This window comes from Saimiri boliviensis, chromosome 1 (genome assembly GCF_048565385.1).
Source record: "Saimiri boliviensis isolate mSaiBol1 chromosome 1, mSaiBol1.pri, whole genome shotgun sequence".
Taxonomy (NCBI): Eukaryota; Metazoa; Chordata; class Mammalia; order Primates; family Cebidae; genus Saimiri; species Saimiri boliviensis.
Genome location: NC_133449.1, coordinates 160,793,521 through 160,800,095, shown reverse-complemented (window position 1 = coordinate 160,800,095; position 6,575 = coordinate 160,793,521). Strand labels below are relative to the sequence as shown.

Sequence of the window (6,575 nt, the reverse complement as noted above, 5' to 3'; positions counted from 1 at the left end):
CAGATACAAAAGCAAAGTTAATGGCCTGAACTAAAATGCTAACAGAGGCGAGTTAGGGGCCAGCAACCCCACACAATTTTCCAGAGTGCTTTAGTGAATTGAGTAGAGGCTGCTAGTTACTCTGTATTGTGTAAGAGCTGACTGTAAATGGCTCAAACAGCTGACACTGAAAGCTTTCAGCAAACTTGTGTTTTTGAAACTGGGAGTAAATGTGGTAGGCCAGCTTTCCCAAGCCACCTCTGTTGATTACATTGTTTTTTAAAGTAGCATTTCAGATCACTGGATTGATTTGCTAATTATACAGGGTAAGTCTTGGTTTGAAAGAGATAGTCTACTCAGGGGGAGGGATTATTTATTTATTAATTTTTGAGACAGTTTCACTCTTGTTGCCCAGGCTGGAGTGCAATGACACAATCTTGGCTCACCGCAACCTCCACCTCCTGCATTCAAGTGATTCTCCTGCCTCAGCCTCCCAAGTAGCTGGGATTACAGGCATGCGTCACCATGCTCAGCTAATTTTTGCATTTTTAGTAGAGCTGAGGTTTTACCATGTTAGTCAGGCTGGTCTCAAACTCCCAACCTCAGGTGATCCATCCGCCTCAGTCTCTTAAAGTGTTGGGATTACAGGCGTGAGCCCCCGTGCCCGGCCAGGGGGAGGGATTATTACAGTGGGCGCTAATTTTCAACTCAAAGGAGTTTCAGGAATCAGAGCCAGAGATTCAAACCTGGAGAGGAAAAGGAATAAGGTGAGTGAAAGAAAACGATTGTGACCCTTTGCTTAGGGTCCTGGGCCTGTGGGCAGCCTGACTCGAGAAGCTCCTACTCTTGGGCCTCATGCCTGTAACCCCAACACTTTGGGAGACCAAGATGGGTGGATCTCTTGAGCCCAGGAGCTTCAGATCAGCCTGGGCAACATGGCAAAACCTCAGCTCTACAAAAAATACAAAAATTCTTAGGGCGTGGTAGCACATGCCTATTGTTCCAGCTTCTCCAGAGGCTGAGGTTGGAGCATCACCCGAGCCTGAGAGGTCAAAGCTGCAGCGATCTGCAATTGCGCCATTGCACTCCAGCCTGGGTGACAAAGTGAGATCCCGTCTCAAAAAAAAAAGCAGCTCCTACTCTCATCATCTCCCAACCAGTGGGCATATTATGAAACTTGTTCTAAAAGCTTGTCCTGGCTGGGCACAGTGGCTCATGCCTATAACCCCAGCACTTTGAAAGGCTAAAGTGGGAGGATTGCTTGAGTGCAGGAATTCTAAACTAGCCTGGGCAACGTAGTGAGGACCCCACCTCTACATTTAAAAATAAAAAACTGGCCTGGTGTGGTGGCTCACATCTGTAATCCCAGCATTTTGGGAGGCTGAGGCAGGAGGATCATTAGGTCAAGAGGTGGAGACCATCCTGGGCAACATGGTGAAACCCCGTCTCTGCTAAAAATACAAAAATTAGCTAGGCATGGTGGCAAAAACCTATAATCCCAGCTACTCAGGAGGCCGAGCAAGGACAATCACTTGAACCTGGGAGGTGGAGGTTGCCGTGAGCCAAGATTGCACCACTGCACTCCAGCCTGGTGAAACAGTGAGACTCATTCTCAAATAAATAAGTAAATAGATATAAATAAAAAATTAGGCTGGGTGCAGTGGCTCAATCCTATAATCCCAGCACTTTGGAAGGCCAGGGCTGGCGAATTACCTGAGGTCAGGAGTTTGGGACCAGCCTGGTCAATGTGGTAAAACCCCATCTCTACTAGAAATTAAAAAAAAAAAAAAAATTAGCTGGGCATAGTGGTGGGTGCTTGTAATCCCAGCTACTTGAGAGGAGGAGGCAGGGGAATTGCTTGAACCAGGGAAGCAGGTTGCAGTGAGCCAAGATCACATCACAGCTCTCCAGGCTGGGTGACAGAGTGAGATTCCATCTCAAAAAAATAAAATAAAATAAGATAAAAAATAAAACATTAGCCAGGTGTGGTGGTTCAGACCTGTAATCCCAGCTACTTGTGAGGCTGAGGTCAGAGGATCGGTTGAGCCCAGGAAGCAGAGGTTACAGGTTACAGTGAGCCAGGATCATGCCACTACATTCCAGCCTCAGTGAGAGGGTGAAGCCCTGTCTCAAAAAACGAAACAAAAAAAAAGGCTGGGCGCCGTGGCTCACACCTATAATCCCAGCACTTTGGGAGGCCAACGCGGGTGGATCACGAGGTCAAGAGATGGAGACCATCCTGGTCAACATGGTGAAACCCTGGCTCTACTAAAAATAAAAAAAATTAGCTGGGCATGGTGGTGCGTGCCTGTAATCCTAGCTACTCAGGAGGCTGAGGTAGGAGAATTGCCTGAACCCAGGAGGCGGAGGTTGTGGTGAGCCGAGATTGCGCCATTGCACTCCAGCCTGAGTAACAAAAGTGAAACTCTGTCTCAAAAAAAAAGAAGAGTAGCAGCTTGTCTTGATCCATTTTTTTTTTTTTTGAGACGGAGTTTCGCTCTTGTTACCCAGGCTGGAGTGCAATGGCGCGATCTCGGCTCACCGCAACCTCCGCCTCCTGGGTTCAGGCAATTCTCCTGCCTCAGCCTCCTGAGTAGCTGGGATTACAGGCACGCACCACTATGCCCAGCTAATGTTTTGAATTTTTTTTTTTTTTTTTTTTTTTTTTTTTTTGAGATGGAGTTTCGCTCTTGTTACCCAGGCTGGAGTGCAATGGCGCGATCTCGGCTCACCGCAACCTCCGCCTCCTGGGTTCAAGCAATTCTCCTGCCTCAGCCTCCTGAGTAGCTGGGATTACAGGCACACGCCACCATGCCCAGCTAATTTTCTGTATCCTTAGTAGAGACGGGGTTTCACCATGTTGACCAGGATGGTCTCGATCTCTCGACCTCGTGATCCACCCGCCTCGGCCTCCCAAAGTGCTGGGATTACAGGCTTGAGCCACCGCGCCCGGCTGTCTTGATCCATTTTTATGCTGCCGTAACAGAATACCTGACACAATGAATAATTTTTTATAAAGAACAGAAATTTATTGGCTTATGGTTCTGCAGACTGGCAAGTCCAAGATCGAGGGCTATATCTGGTGAGGGCCTTCTTGTTACATCATAACACGGTAGACGGCATCACATGGCAAGGGGCTGTGCATAGGAGAGCAAGAGGGAGCAAATTCATTTTCTTTTTGAGATGGAGTTCCTCTCTTGTTGCCCAGGCTGTAGTACAATGGCACAATCTCAGTTCACTGACTTCTGCCTCCCAGGTTCAAGAAATCCTCCTGCCTCAGTCTCCCGAATAGCTGTGATTTCAAGCATGCGCCACCAGGCCCAGCTAATTTTTGTATTTTCTAGTGGAGACAGGGTTTTGCCAAGTTGGTCAGACTGGTCTTGAACCCCTGACCTCAGATGATCCACTGCAACCTCTGCCTTCCCGGATTCAAGCAATTCTCCTGCCTCAATCTCCTGAGTAGCTGGGATTACAGGCATGTGCCACCAGGCCCAGCTAATTTTTGTATTTTCTAATAGAGACAGGGTTTCGCTATGTTGGCCAGGCTGGTCTCAAACTCCTGACCTGAGGTGATCCACCCTCCTCGGCCTCCCAAACTGCTGGGATTACAGGTGTGAGCCACTGTGTCAGATTTTTTTTTTTTTTTTTTTTTTTTTTTTTTTTTTAGGCCAGGTGTAGATCTGTCACCCAGCCCAGGCTGGTGTGGAGTGGCACAATTACGGCTCACTGAAGCCTTGACCTCCCAGGCTCAAGCCATCCTCCTGCCTCCAAACTCACTTTTATAGCAAACCCACTCCCATGATAACTGCATTAATCCATTTGTGAGGGAGGAGTCCTCATGACTTAATTACCCCTTAAAGCAGACGTCCCCAAACTACAGCCCACTGGCCGCATGCAGCCCCCTGAGGCCATTTATCCAGCCCCCGCCGCACTTCAGGAAGGGGCACCTCTTTCATTGGTGGTCAGTGAGAGGAGCACAGTATGTGGCGGCCCTCCAACGGTCTGAGGGACAGTGAACTGGCCCCCTGTGTAAAAAGTTTGGGGATGCCTGCCTTAAAGTTTCCACCTCTCTCTCTTTTTTTTTTTTTTAAAGACAGGGTCGCCGGGTGTGGTGGCTCACTCCTGTAATCCCAGCACTTTGGGAGGCCGAGGTGGGCGATCACTAGGTCAAGAGATGGAGACCATCCTGACCAACACGGTGAAACCCCGTCTCTACTAAAAATACAAAAAATAGCTGGGTGTGGTGGCGCATGCCTGTCTTACCAGCTATTTGGGAGGCTGAGGCAGGAGAATTGCCTGAATCCGAGAGGCAGAGGTTGCAGCGAGCCAAGATTGTGCCACTGCACTCCAGCCAGGTGCCTGGCAACAGGGCAAGACTCTGTCTCAAAAAAAAAAAAAAAAAAAGACAGGGTCTCACTCTGTCACCCAGGTTGGTGTGTAGTGGCACAGTCACAGCTCACTGTGGCCTCAACCCACACCTCCTGAAGCAATCCTCCCACCTCAGCCTGAAGAATAGCTTCGACTACAGGCATGTGCCACCACACTCAGTTAATTTCAGTGTTTGTTTTTGTTTGTAGTGACAGGGTCTCACTATGTTGTTACCCAGCCTGGTCTTGAACTCCTGGGCTCAAGTGACCTTCCTACCTCAACTTCCCAAAGTTCTGGGATTACTGATGTGAGCCACTGTGCCTGGCTAGGTCCCACCCCTCAAAACGGTTGCATTGGCTTTCCTTTTTGCTTTTGGCCCGAGTGGTTGCTGCTGAGAAACCTGGGAAGGTGGTGCTTGTCCTGGCTGAACGCTACTCTGGACACAAAGCCGTTATCATGAAGAACATTGATGACGCACCTCAGATCGCCCCTACAGCCATGCTCTGGTGGCTGGAATTGACCGCTATCCTCGCAAAGTGGCAACTGCCATGGGCCAGAAAAAGATCACCAAGAGGTGAAAATCAAGTCTTTTGTGAAAGTTTATAACTACAATCACCTGATGCCCACAGGGTACTCTGTGGATATCCCCTTGAACAAAACTGTCATTATTTACGATGTCTTCAGAGATCCTGCTCTTAAACCTAAGGCCTGACAAGAGGCCAGGGTCAAGTTTGAGGAGCGAGCGATACAAGACAGGCAAGAACACATGGTTCTTCCGGAAGCTGCTGTTGTAGGTGCCTTGTTTTGGTCACTAAAAATTTAAAAGAGGCCGGGCGTGGTGGCTGACGCCTGCGATCCAAGCACTTTGGAGGCCAAGGTGGGTGGATCACCTGAGTTTGGGAGTTCAAGACCAGCCTGATCAACATGGTGAAACCCCATCTTTATTTAAAAATTAAAAAAATAAAAGAAAAAAAGAAAGAAGAAAAAAATTTAAAAGAAAAAAATCAGTGGCATTGGATATTAAGTTTCCAGCATATAAGCTTTGGGGAACACATTCAAATCACAGCAAAGCTCCTTCAGGAGAACAGACTTAGAGAAAAGGGGTTGCTATGATACAACACTGAAGGAGGAACTGATGGAGTTGTTCACTGATTTTCAGTAAAAGCGCTCCAAGTGATTTCTGCCAAGTATCTTGGAAAGAATCCAAAGAATTGAGTGACACTGTAATAACAAAACTCTTTCCAGTTCCACATACTTTTGTGAAAAAAGCTTCTAAACTCATCTATGGATTAAAATTTAAAAATAAGGATAGTGTTGATAGTGATTCCTGTTCCAAGGAATAAATAATATTTATCAATGTATACATGAATATACATTTAAAAAATCCGTCTCAATAAATAAAATGTAACTCTCCATATTCAAACTGTTATCAAATTTGTATTGTGCTTATGTGGTTTTGATCAGTTAGGTCTAATGGCAACTCTAGCCAGAAGTAATAACATGTCAAGGTTTATGGTCACAAGAAATTAAAAATTGAAATTGGAATTCAAGTGCGTATTTCTGGTACAAAGAAATGCTCTACGGCAATCATGAAAAGACTGTATAGGTTGGAAATAAATTGTATGTATGACCTAAAACTGTAGGGAAAGTGAAATGGAAACAGGAGTTCAAGAGGAAAAAAGAGGAATGTGAAGTTTTTGACAGAAATTTGTCCACGTGTTTTCCAAGGACGGCAGTAAGTAGAGCTGCCCCAGAAGGGTGTGACTCCAGTTCCTCAGTAAGCGCCAGCAGCCCAAGATAATCACATTTGAAAGGAGGCCACGGGCTGGCATGGTGGCTCATGCCTGTAATCCCAGCACTTTGAGAGACTGAGGCAGGAGGATCACTTGAAGTCAGGGGTTTAAAACCAGCCTGGTCAATATGGTAAAACACTGTCTCTATTAAAAATACAAAAAATTAGCCGGGTGTGGTGGTGGGCGCCTGTAGTCTCACCTACTCAAGAGGCTGAGGCAGGAGAATCACTTGAACCCAGGACGTGGAGGTTGCAGTGAGCTGAGATACCACTGCAATCCAGCTGGGGTAACAGAGCAAGACTCTGAAAGAAGGAAAGAAAGAAAGAAAGAAAAAGAAAGAAAGAAAGAAAGAAAGAAAGGGAAGGAGGGAGGGATGGAGGAAGGGAGGGAGAGAGGGAGGGAAGGACAAAAAGGAAGGAAGGAGGGAAAGAAAGA

General features: G+C 46.9%; 1 pseudogene; it reads left to right on the top strand.

Moving 5' to 3' along the window:
• Positions 1-3,017: 3,017 nt before the first annotated feature.
• Positions 3,018-5,141, top strand: LOC101043246 (large ribosomal subunit protein eL27-like; annotated as a pseudogene).
• The last annotated feature ends 1,434 nt before the right edge of the window (positions 5,142-6,575 follow it).